At 36.5% G+C, this 13,982-nt stretch overlaps 1 non-coding gene across 1 annotated transcript; it reads right to left on the bottom strand.

Annotated features, from left to right (window-relative positions):
* Nucleotides 1-256: 256 nt before the first annotated feature.
* TRNAC-GCA lies at nucleotides 257-328 on the bottom strand. Its single transcript has one exon. It is a non-coding gene; the product is annotated as a tRNA-Cys (tRNA).
* Between the last annotated feature and the right edge of the window lie 13,654 nt (nucleotides 329-13,982).

Here is a 13,982-nt window from a genome sequence, read left to right as displayed (position 1 = left end):
ACCTAATATTGACTCGAATCACTCAACAATTGAACAATTTTGACTCATAACTTAGGACCTAAAATGGTTGAATGTTTGGGTCGGTTTTAATAACTATGTTGTCATCATTTCCAAGAAAGGAAGAACCATACGTGTCCTTATTGAATGAGAAAAGTTTCAAATATTTAATAGAAAATTAAGGTTTTTAGAAATTTTTTTCAAAGGGTTTCTATAAAACGGCTTTTTTTAAAAAGGGTAAGGAGTTAGAGTGATGATAAGGGCCCAACCGGGTTCGAACCGGTGACCTATTGATCTGCAGTCAATTGCTCTACCACTGAGCTATGGACCCACTTCCTGAACTATCGTTGGAGAAATTAATTTTTAACATATTTTGGACATTAATTGACCATTTATTTATTTATTTATTTCTTATAATGAAACCTCTTTTAATTTTTTAATTTTTTTTTTAAATTGTCTTTTTAGCAAAAGAAGCTCTACGAACTGATTAAATAGATCAAAATAAATAGGGGATACAACCTAATAGAATGTACAAACATAAGAGAAACAAAAAAGAACGAGGGAATAATCAAAATAAGAAGCCATTCTTGTTGATGGTCTCCTTGTGCCGATGAGGAAGGTCCCATGCCATGGAAGAATAGAGAGAGCATGGTGATGAGTACCATGCATGGAGGGCCAAACAGTCAGCCACTTGATTCCAATCTCTCGGAATAAGATGTAGAACAGGGGAATGAAAGGATGCAAGCAGCTATTGGATCAAGCTAATTAAGTATATTTGTCAGTCTCCAAGTTGTTTCTTCACAGACATGGGTGATTACTTGTAGACCATCAACACAATCTAAAAAAATTTAAGTCAAGGTTATATTAATTGTGTTGGTCCACTGGAGTCCAAGCAGAAGAGCTTGGAGTTCAGCGTCCAAAGAGGATGAGGCCTTGATTCCACTATAACCGGCCAACACAAGAGATTTAGAATTTGTTACAATGATGAACCCGGCACCACCTGCTTCAAAACTTCTTTTAATTTGGTTGATCAGATATCCTTTACTCATTTATTTCGCACTGAAATCTATCTTTTTACTTCCTTTATTTTCTTTTTTAATAATATATTGACTATTATTTTATCCAATGGGCATTAGCCCATTGCAATTGAAAAAATCCTCAAACTTCATGAATCTTTTAAATCCTTCGTATTTAATATTTATAGTTTATCAAAGTATAGAAATTTAACAAACGCGGATTGATTGAATGTCATGATAATAATGTACTTTAAAAATTACATATATATACATATATATGCACACACATAAAAATAGATCTGCTAAAAAATTTTGCTACCGTGAATTATTTTCGTTCCAAAAATTATTTAATGTATCTCCATTACATAATATGTATATATATATGTATATAATTTTATAATATTATAATATAATAAATTAAAGTAAGTTATTTTATCTCAACTTACCGTTAATCTCTATAAATACTTAAATGATTTATTTTTCAGATTAATATCTTGTCTTATAATATCCTATAATATATTAAAGTAGCAAGATTTGCTAAAAAGGTATTTCCACGTGGGAACCAATGGTGAATTATTTCCGCACTAAAACTTACACCAAGTAAATTCATCTAAATAATGCAGAAATTCTAATAATAAATAAAACCTTAAATTATAGAGAAATGCTATTTCTTCCGAATGAACTGTCCGAAATTTTGGGTCGACTGACGTGAATGCCTATGTGGCATCCACGTCATCCTCTCTCTCTCTTATGTTTTAATGAGAAAAACAAAGTTGAGAAATATCATTTCTCTTTCCCAAATCCTGTCTTCCTCTCTGAAGCACCCATTTCCTCGCCGTCCATTCTCGGTTGACGCCACCGGCGAAGTCATTGTCGCCTCCGTCGCCGCCACCGCCGCCGCAGTCGCGAAGCCCTTCTCGCCTGACGCCACTAGCACACGAGCTTGAGTTTAATTCCTCCCCCGACACCGCCAGCCCCTCCCCGGTGGCTTGCGCTCCCCGGAGAGACCTGCGTTGATCTCACGCGTGACTCCACCGGCACACGAGCTTGAGTTTAACTCCTCCCCCGACGTCGCCAGCCCCTCCCCGGGCAGTTGTGTTCCCTGGAGAAACCTGCGTTAATCTCACGTCTAACGAAATCAGGTTAGATTATAACAATAATTTGATAATACTTTTTTTTTCTAATGGTTTTCTGTTTTTTTTAGTGATTTCTTTGTTTTTAAAGTTTGTTTGACGGTTTGTTTGGTGATTTGTATCTGAAAGGTGAAGTTTTGTATGCTTGTTTATTTTTCTTTGTAATTACTAGTTTGTTGGGTTTTGGCAGGGTTTTTTGGTTTTAATTCGTGAAATGCGGTGATCTGGGTGTTGAGGAGGTTTGGCAACCGTGGGATTAAGGTAAAAGATGATTCTTTTAAATTATTTCTCTTTGCTTTGATTGGTGATGGGTTGAGAAAATTGAGACTCCATGCAAAGCTCCTTTTTTTTTCTTCTTGTGTTGATAAAGGTAGTTGATGAGGCTTTAATGATTCACTTGACCAATTTAGTGAAATGCAGTGATATGAGAAACTTGAGACTCCATGCAAAGTTTTTTTTTTTTCTCCTGCTTGCTTTGCTTCCTAGAACATTAGTTAGTGTTATCTACTTGGCCAAATTACTCAACTAGAACCTTGTGACCCAAAGTCCAACTTTGGGTTATAGAACTTGTTATTACTCAACTATGAGTTGATAAGAATTAGCTTTATTCTTATCCTTATTTATTAGGAAGATAAATTCTCAAATTTAATTTGTGAGTATAAGATTTCAATTATATTTTTTGTTTGATTTGAAACATGTATTGTTTGTATTCTATTTGTTATAATATAATTTAACAAATGAATTGTTTGATTTGAAACATTTTTTGTTTGATCTTAAACATGTTTGATCATTTACTTCTGATGATAATTTCAATGATAATTTATGTTGCTTGTTATAAATTTTAATATATTTCATTTTTTGTGTGTTTCAGTATTTATTCAATAAAATCCATATTCGATTATTGGTTTATTGGAAAGTTTCCATTTTGTTAAGCATTTGTGTGTTCAGCATTTATTCTGTAACAGGTTGCAGAATCCAATTAACTACCCATACGACCTATACAAGTCTCACATGGTGAAAACCTGATTAAAAACAGTTTTACACCAAAGTACATTCTCAGTGTCTCCATACAGATTACAGAATTCCTGAATTTCAATCTTTCAATCTCCATACATGCTCAACTTCCATCAAGCAATTGAAATACATGTATCAGCAATGATTCAATATGAATCTCAAAGTGCACACTAATTACTAATAATCGTTACATGAACAAGCACCTCCTTCAAAATGGATGAAAGCATACACATTAGATAATAGCACATAGTCTCCATCTCCATTCGATGGAACAAAAAGACTTCAATAGCTTTTGTCGCCATCCGCAGTAGAGTCAAATGGCGCACTAGGAATGAAATCTGCAACCAATAGCCGAATGCATCAAATGCGCCCTTCCACTGCAGCAAAGTGCAAAGTTGTTCTACCACTCAGATAATCTTCTCTCATTACCTTAAACCCAAAATCAAAGATCAAAGCTTTTATACTAATCAATCAACAAAAGAAACAAATAAAACACAAAAACTCATCATCCAATATACACATTACTTCTGTAGAGCAGCAGAGTCTGAACCACCTCCCAATGCCCATATCGGCAAGCTTGCATCAACGCAGTCTAATTTTCATATATATAGAAAACACAAGACCAAACAAAGAAGGTTCAGCTATAATTTTGAATAATTATACACCAGGTTCCAAAATCAAACATCAGCTAAAAAATCCCAACTTTCGCCCAGACCATCATCCAATGAACAATAAAAAAATAAAAATTAATTAAAAGGTAGAACTTAAAGATTAATTCGAAAATCAACATTCGATTTGGAATTCAAAATTATAAGAAAACAATACAAACTAAAAAGATCATGAAATAGATTAATCTAAAAATCCAAACTTTTCGCTGTCGATAACTAACCTAGCCACAATAGTTCCTGGAATTCACTTCAGCCCCATTCTCAAGCAACAGCATCACGATCTAACCAAGAACTCAAAAAATCAGTAACAAAACACAACATCAAGAACAAAAACCCAGTCGGATCAAACTAGAGAAACAAAATAAAAAACATAAACACAAAAAAAGATAAAAATCAAAAGGATAAACCTTGCAATGGCCCTTCGCTACAGTGAAATGGAGAGGGGAATTGAGGCCACTGAAAGTGGAGTACTTGGCGAGGCTTGGGTTGAACTCGAGAATCATCCGGGCCTCAGTCAGGTCCCCATCTCTCGCCGCCGACACCAGCCTCTCCCCGGAGGCCGAGCACCCCAACGAGTTCCCCATCCCTCTTCTCCCCAAGCTCTATCTCTCTCTCTCTCTCTCTCTCTCTCTCTCTCTCTCTGCTTTAAAACTCTCTCTCTTTCCAAGAAATGCTCTTTTTCTTAGAATATAACTACGATGACGGTGTGCCGGTGGCGTCAGACGAGAAGGGCTTCGCTGCGACGGTAGCGGCGATGACAACAATGTTGCCAGTGGTGTCAGACGAGACTGGACGGCGAAGAAAGGGGCTGCGACGTCGGGGGAGGAATAAAAACTCAAGTCGTGCCGTGGCGTCGGGCGAGAAGGGCTCGCAAGCTGCGGGCGGGCGGCGATGACGTCGTCGGTGGCGTCAAGCAAGACTGGACGGCGAGGAAAGGGGTGTCTTCGAAGAGGAAAATAGGGTTTGGGAAAGAGGGCATCCACGACTTTGGTTTTCCCATCTTTGTTTTTCTCATTAAAACATAAGAGAGAGAGGGATGACGTGGATGCCACATAGGCATCCACGTCATTCGGGCCATTATTTCGGACGACTCATTCGTCCCAAATAGCATTCCTCTAAATTATATATGTGTGTCCGGCCTTTAATAAGGTTTATCTACTAAAAATAAGTGGATCATAAATCAAAATTTTAATTATTTAAGGTTTCAAATATTTGAGGGTTTATGCTTCTATTAGAGGTAAGCCCTTAATATTAATTATCCCAGATTTTGTTATATGGACCTTCGATTAAAAAACAAACTCAAATGAAAAATAATTGAGCAAACATAAAACAATTTTTATTGACTTCAAATAACATATGAGTACATGACCATGAATGAAAAATACTAAAACTAAGAGTTCTATATTTCCTCGTTCCTACTTTCTATTTTTTTTTTTATATTTGCGTGATTTGGTAAGTGTTCTTAATCCTTTTGCTAAAAGTGCATTGGAATAGTCATTTCTTAAGCTATATGATTGTGGTCCTCTTTGATTCCTTTTCTTTTCTTCTTCTTCTTCTTTTTTTTTTTGGTGTACTTGTATCTTGTCTAATCACTTGGATCTTAAGTTGCGGTTTCTCTAAATTTGTAAGTCACATACTTGATTCTCTTTGATTTTTTTTCATTTGCTGAATACTTCAGCATTTTGTGCTTGTGAAGTTCTTAGGTCTCTGGCTTATGGAACTCCTTAAAATTTTGACTTCTTTGTGTCTTAAAACTTCAGAGTTACATTTGTCATTTCATTTGAAATATTTAAGTCTGGACTCTCAATACTGTTGAGTCTTGACTTGCATATATAATCAAACCATGACCTCTCACATGGTTGAGTCACTAACCTTATTGCTTTGTCTTGTTCGCTTATGCAATAGATATAAAGTTGTAATCATAAACTTGATTTCCTTTTGATTGAGTCATTAAAAGACTTTTCCTATTTGCCTTTGTGAGTATCAAACATTGGACCTCACAGTAGGTTTCAAGAAAAATTATCAAAGGTTTTCATTACCCATGTGAGTACCAAACATTGGACATTACAGTGGATTTGAAGAGAAAACATGAAAGATTTTTATCATTGTTGGAAATATAGTACCACATCGGTTGTGTGATAGAACTGTAATGGGTTTATATATAGGTATAGGGGTTGATCCACTAAGTCTTGAGACTTTTTGGTGTAAAACCCCTAAGCCCATATAGAGCCCATATAGGGCCTACTAGTACCAAAAATATAAAATCTAACATGGTATCAAAGAAATATAGTGGAGCCCAATATATATTTACACAAGTAGTATATAAGTCCATGTGTGTAGGACCTCTGAGACACAAGTAGTGTACAAGTCCATGTGTGTAAAACCTCCATGTGTGTAGGACCTCTGAGACACAAAGTTGTGTATAATTCCTAGTAAACAGACCTCTAGTGTACAAGTCTGAGCAAATTCGATCGAGTTGAATTTGAGGGAGGGTGTTAGAAATATAGTACCACATCGGCTGTGTGATAGAAGTGTAATGGGTTTATATATAGGTATAGGGGTTGAGCCACTAAGTCTTGAGACTTTTTGGTGTAAGACCCCAAACCCCATATAGAGCCCATATAGGACCCACTAGTACCAAAAATATAAAATCTAACAATCATCCCTTGAAAAATTATCAAAGATATAATCAAGCCATAACCTCTCAATACTTTTGAGCCTTGACTTGCATATTATCAATTCCATTTAGCTCTGCGAGCGTCAAGCAATAAACCTCTTAGTAGGCTTTATTAATTTCATCCACATCTGTGAGTGTCAAGCTTTGGACATAGTAGTTGGCTTCATTAACTCCATCCACCTCTATAAGTGTCAAGCTTTGGACCTCATAGTAGGTTTTCTCTATTCTTTCACCTCTATAAGTGTCAAGCGTTTGATCTCATAGTAGGTTTCAAGATACTTTTTCATATGTTATGTTTTCCTCATCTCCATTCACCCCAATGAGTGTCAAGACCTTATAATACATTTCCAAGAGAGATTTTCATAGATTTTCATCATCTCCATTCACCTCTATGAGTGTCAAGACCTCATAGTAGGTTTCAAGAAAGATTTTTATAAATTTTCATCATCTCTATTCACACCTATAAGTGTCAAGACCTCACAATAGATTTCAAGGGTCTTCATAGAAATTCTTCATCAACCCCACTCACTCCTATGAGCATCAAAAACAATGTTGTCAGACCCGGACCGGCCCGGCCGGTTCAACCGGAAAAACCGGGAACCGGCCATGTGGCCGGCCCGGGATACTCCCATCGACCCGGGTATTAAAAACCCGGTGTTAACCCGATGACCCCGGGCGGTTCAATCGGGAACCGGTTGACCCGGTCGAGTCAATCGAGTCACTAATGTTTAATTTTTTACAATATTTAATAATTTATTATTATTTTTCTCATTGAAAAACCACAAAAATCATGTATATTTATTAATATTAATTTATAATTTATAATCAATAAATAGAATTACAATATATATATATATACCAACAAAAAAATTAACATTTAAAAAAATAAAAATATATTAATGTATTATGTAATACTTTCTAAAAAAATTTAATTTATTAAGAAAAATAAAACAATAAATGAGTGTAATTTTTATTATAAAAAAATATAAAATTAAAGTATTCTAATTAAATAAAAAAATATAAGAAAAATTTAAAAACAAAATAAAAAAACTCAATTGAGATATAAGAATTAGTGAATTAAATTTCTTATTTATTTTTAACAAAAATCAACCAATAAACAAATAAATAAATAAATAACACCAAGAGAAGTTTGATAATTATATATTAATATATTAAATTTGTAAATATTTAAAAAAATGTAAAAAAATAAATGACAAAAAGTAGAAAACTCTCATCAGATATAAGGTCATTTATCAATTTAAATATCAAATTTGAGTAGGTTTTTTTATAATATAATTATGGATTTAATATTATATTTGCTTATTATTAATTATTATAATATTTTTTTATATTTAATTATTGACCCTTGCTCAACCCCTTGGCTCGACCCTTTGACTGAACCCATCGACTCGACCCTCGGGCTTAGCCAGTCATCGCCCTGCCGTGTCCCGACAACCTTGATCAAAAAATCTCATATTGAGCTTCAAGTGAGAGTTCCTACAAAATTACCAAAATGCCCCTATTATTTAACATAAAATCCTCATTTATTTTAATTTATATCAACCCCTTTCATATCATTTTTCACATTAAGCCTTAAATTCTTCTTTTTTTCACAAATTTTCATAATTTATGTGACTACACCCCTGAATCATCAAATTTTTATGAATGAGCCCTTTGACTTTCTAGTTTTTACATTTTTTTTTATCAGTTTTACAAATGAACCTACTTTTCATTTTTTTTACACTTTACCTATGAATTTCACAATTAAGCCTTAAAAATGTTTGCGGAATAAATCCTAAGTTTTTCATTTTTTTTTTCTTTGATTCAAACTCAAATGTTTTAAGTGAGATCAAAATAGGGCTTTAGGAACGACATAAATCTTAAGTCCAAATATCATAGAATCTTCACCAATGTATGCTCCATGCTAAAAGATTATTGATAGCATTGATGATAGTTTCATGACATATTAAAACATGAGCTTCTATAATGGGAAAGACATGCAGCCAAAAGTATAGAATGGCAAGGCATTATATCAAGAATTAAGAAGAAGGCAAGATTAAGACATGTACCAATCTGAACTTGTTGTACTAAATGGGTCAATAGTCCTAGCAAAACCTTTCTATATCATGATAACATGTAATTAACTTCACATTGACCAGGTATGAATGCATTGAAATGAAATCACAATCTCATTGCACGAGGAGGAGGGGGTCGCATGGTGCTTTTCATGGATTGCATCAAAGCAAAAATAAAGAAGTAATAATGAACATAGTTTTCTCAACATGAAGGTTCATCACATTATAACTTGTTGAAATTTCTTCTTTCCATCATGCTAATGTTACCAAAGAATAATTCGTACTCATGAAATAGATATATATATAAATATATATATATATATATATATATATGTATTTGTAGAGAGACAAAGAGAAAGGCCCATATATAGAAAACCAAATGAAAGGGGGAAAATGAAGGAAGTAGGTTTTAGAAGGAAGGATCACTACTGAACATCTTATTTTAATCCCATGCAAGCTCTCACACATCCCATGATTACTTTCATACCACCCTAACTCAATTCAAACATAAATTAAGCCCATTGAATTCATCTATATACATATGTAAAGTACATTAAACCCATCCAAAAAACTATGCATATATATATAACACTGCATCCATCAATATACACATGCAAGTATAACTTAACTGGAGATTATTTCATCCATGTATGCTGTGGCGAATTGTAGCAATAGCGAGACGGACGACGTGGCAAGTTTGAATGGTCAACTCCGGATGTCAACATGGCCCAATCATGGGTTATTAAAAGCAACAAAGTTCACATACTTTATTATGCAATGATTAGGTGATAGTAGCTTTTATACAATTAAAAGTAGCAAAGAAACGTTGTATATGGGACAGGTGTTGTAATCCTATTGAAGGGCAATTTAAAGATGTTGAGTAGAGACAGATGTCGATAGCCCAGTGGTGGGCAGTAGTCTATTGCAACGTTTTGCTTTATATATTAGCCAATAGAATGATGGAAAAGGTAAAGAATATTTCCCACTTTAACTTCTCATCTAGTTTCTCTCCTCTCTCTCCTTTCTTTTCCTCTCAAACCTTAATTTTTCAAAAACCCTAATCTCCAACTTTCTCACTGAACGTACTACTACAACTAGTGCTTTCATTGATTTTGGATGATGGACGGAATGACCACCCGATCACAGCACATGGAGGAGTAGCTAGCTCGCTGTGATTAATGATCGTGATGAAACACTTCTCTCTTGGCTAGATGTCATGTGCTCCCAGATCCAACAACGTTCAGACAACTTCAACACTTTGCTAAAATCAATGGAATCCCAATAGGCGATGATGACTGACCTTATGGGTCAAGGTTGCAAAACTTGGCCATGCCTCTCCACCCCTACTTCTGTCTCCACCCATAACACCTCGACCCATTACACAACCTTCAGCTCAACCCCTATCCCACCTACCAAAGCTTGAGGTGCCTATCTTCAAGGGAGAGAATGTTCTTTCATGATCGTTTTAAACAAAACACTTCATTCAATACCATCAGATTTCGATTGCAAAAAATTGGTTATTGCCGCTCAATGGTTCCACTATCGGTCCTCCATCAGGAAACTGACTTCTTAGAATGATTGCTCTCAATAAGCTGAACTTCTGTTAGGGCCTTTTTCATTTATCAATTACAAAGCGCAACTATTTAAACTTTGGCAACGCTCAATGGTGAGTGCTTGTCTCTCGGACTTCAAGATTCTGTTCACCAGAATCTCTGATTTAAGCCATATGAGTTTACTCAATTGCTTCTTATCAAATTTTCATGGTGATTTTCAATGGGAGCTGTACTTACTAAAATCCAAGTCCCTCCGTGACACCATGGAGATGGCCAAGCTAGTAGAGGACAAGTGCAGCACATTCCACAACCACATCAGCAACCTGAACACCTTTTTCCGCCAAACCGTGGTTTTCCAACACTACATTCCCTTCCTGTTAAATGGCTGACTGCGGATGAGATGGTTTTCTAATGCGAGTGAGCCTTTGTTTTAACTGTGACTCCAAGTTTACCGCTGGCCGCCGCTGTTCACCCTTCCCCACCCTCCCCCAAAAAGTTTCTGTATTTGTTAGGAGTTTAGGCTAACGATGATAACCACGAGACGCCTCTACAAAAACTTGAATCCATATCCTCGGTAGAGGACACTACCATCATGCGCCTCCAACCTTCCGATGGTGATGCTCCATGTATCTATTTTCGTGCACTCAATGGCTTCATGGTTCTCTCCACATTAAAATTCTCTGGCTCTATCGATAGCCACTCTATCATGGTGCTTTGATGAATAACTTCATCTAAACTAGGCTTGCCACACACCTTCACCTTCCAGCCCTAAACATCACCATTAGGAATTGTGGTGTGTTTAACTACGTTAAAGAATATACTCAAATTCCTCTAAAACTTTGAGATGCAATATTTCTTATTAACTTTCTTCTATTACTGGTTTTTAGGGTTGATGTTGTCCTTTCACTTGTATTGGCTGTCTGGCTTTAGACAAATCATCTTTGATTATCGTCAACTCTAGGTGGAGTTCAAATTCAATGGAGCGTGCATTCTCCTACACGGAATCCATCAACCAAGTCTACGTAGCCTCACCACAACTGGCTTGAAATGACACGTGCTCCACCACACCACAAGCCAATAACTCTACTTATCCATTTTAGTTACACCAATTGACTATGCCTTGGATTCTGTGCTATCCCTACCATTGAATTCAAATACGCCTCCTTTTCTTCATTATCTTTGAGCTTTGTTGACTAACTTTGCTGACTTTTTTTCAAACCCATAGGACTACCACCCGACAGAGAATTTAATTACTAGATTCCTCTATTACCTCACACTACATTGGTGAATATCCAACCTTATCATTGTCCCCACTTTCAAAAATTGGAGATAGAGCATTTGGTCAGGGAGATGTTACAGACGGCGTTATCTGTCAAAGCATGAATTTTTTTTTTCTTCTTCGTTGATCCTAGTCAAGAAGAAGGACGAAAGCAGGAGGTTTTTGAGTTGACTACCGTGCCCTCAACGTTGTCACGATCAAGGACTGTTTCCCTACCCCTACAGTTGAAGATCTCCTTGATGAACTCGCCTGGCTTACATCCTCTCCAAAATGCATCTCCTCTATGGCTATCACTAGGTGCGTATTCACCAATCTGATATTAAGAAGACTGCATTTCTCATAATACCCGTCAACCTCTCGAATGCACTGTCTATGTTCCATGCCCTTATGAATTTAGTTTCTAGACATTTTTGCTCAAGTTCGCTTTGCCATTTTTCGATGATGTTTTTATTTATAGTCCATTGTGTGACACTCACATTGGTCATCTACACCAAATTTTCATGTTGTTCTAGTCTCAACGTTTGTATGCCAAGCTCATGAAGTGTGACTCCGACTGTTCAAGATTGCGTACCTTAGCCATAAAATTTTAGGGTATGGTGTAGAAGTCAACCCTGAGAAGATAGCCACAATTCAGCGGTTTTCATTACCAACTTCCGTGCAAAGTTTATGTGGGTTTTTAGGCATCACTGGCTACTATCGTAGCTTTGTGTCACAATACACCATGCTTGTGGCCCTATTAAAAGAACTGCTCCAGAAAAATACTTTTTCTTGGACCCCAGAAGCTACAACTACATTCCAAGATCTTAAAAATGCCCTTACATGGACACCCATTCATTGAAGTCCAAAAATACACCTCCACGATGGGCGTTGTGGTTATTCTCTTATAGAAAAACCATCCTGTAGCTTACTTTAGTAAGCAACTTAAACCACGGCTGCAAGATTTTTCTGCTTATGCGTGTGAGATATACACTGCTACTGAAGCAGTTGTCGATGGTGCCAATACTTATTGGGAAGGAAATTTGTTATTCTCACGGATCATTAAAGCTTGTGTTTAATTCTCCACTAAACCATTCAAAACCCTGAGAACCAACATTGGCTTAATAAGCTCTTGGGTTTTGAATTTGATATCATCTACAAACGTTGTATATGTAATACCCCAGTGACGCTCTATTGAGTATATCACATAGTTCCAAATCTTGTAATATGTTGCTGGCAATCTCCAAACCTTTGCCTACAATCTAGGAAGTACTTCGACAATTCTATCAGCAAGCCTCATCGTCTACATAGCTTTTTCGCAAGGTGCAACAAAATCTAATTGAATATCCTAACTATTCTGTGATATAGGGCATTCTCTTCTTTAAAGGCATGGCCATGGTTCCCTAGGAGACATCACTTTGACATCCACCCATCTTTGAATTTCCATACAACCCCTCTGGGCGGCCATGCCGGCATTCATCAGACTTATATGTGTATCGCTAGCATGTTTCATTAGCCTAACCTCTGGAGCTCTGTGAAGGAATTTGTTAACCAATGCACAGTATGTCAAGTGGTCAAATCGTTTAACCAGGCACTTCAAGGCCTCTTTCATCCTCTACCAATTTTGAGGAAGATACGGGATTCTATTTCACTTGATTTTATTACTCATTTACCGCCATCATCAGGGAAAACAGTGATACTAGTTGGGGTCGATCAACTCTCCAAACATGCACATTTCTCCTCTCTCGGCTCCCAGTTTACAGCACCATAGGTTGCCAAAATTTTCCTTCGAGACATTGTTCGTCTTTATGGCATCACTACGAGATTGATCTCTAATCATGATCCCATGTTTTTGAGTCATTTCTGGTGCAAACTATTTCAATTACATGGTACTCATTTGGCCATGTCCAACATATACCATCCTCAATCCAACGACCAAACAAAGATCCTCAATCGCTACTTAGAAGACTATCTCTATTGTTTAGCGGCTAACCATTCGAAATTGTGGTTTCGTTATCTTCTGATGGTTGAGTGGCATTATAATACTGCCTATCATTCCACTATCGATATGACACTTTATGAGGTGGTCTATGGCCGAGCTCCTCTATCATTATTAGACTACATCACATGAAGCACAACTGTTACTTTTGTTGATGAAATTCTCACAAAGAGAACAGAACTACTTGCTACCCTCAAGGATAACCTTCATCGCGTGCAAAATTAGATGAGAAACCAATCCAATGAGCAAGGAATGGATGTTTTATTTCAAGTTGGTGACTGGATTTTTTTTAAGCTGCGACCACACCGCCAAACATCTGCTTCCTCATGCCATACTCATAAGCTCTCTAAGTGTTTTATGGTCCCTTCCCATCCATTGAGAAGATTGGTCCTATGACACTGTTTGCAACTTTCGGATACGGCCCGCATCCACAATGTCTTTCTGTCTCAACACTAAAACAATGTTGTGGATACCCAATAGTCCAACAACACCCTCTGCCCGAGCACTTCATTGATTAATATTTCTTACTTCAGCCAGTCGTTATCTTCTAATCACACTTACTTCAATCTAAAGGTCGTTCCACTGGTTAAGTCCT

The sequence above is a fragment of the Dioscorea cayenensis genome, chromosome 19, assembly GCF_009730915.1.
Source record: "Dioscorea cayenensis subsp. rotundata cultivar TDr96_F1 chromosome 19, TDr96_F1_v2_PseudoChromosome.rev07_lg8_w22 25.fasta, whole genome shotgun sequence".
NCBI classification, from domain to species: domain Eukaryota; kingdom Viridiplantae; phylum Streptophyta; class Magnoliopsida; order Dioscoreales; family Dioscoreaceae; genus Dioscorea; species Dioscorea cayenensis.
This window is presented reverse-complemented; position numbering and strand designations above follow the sequence as displayed.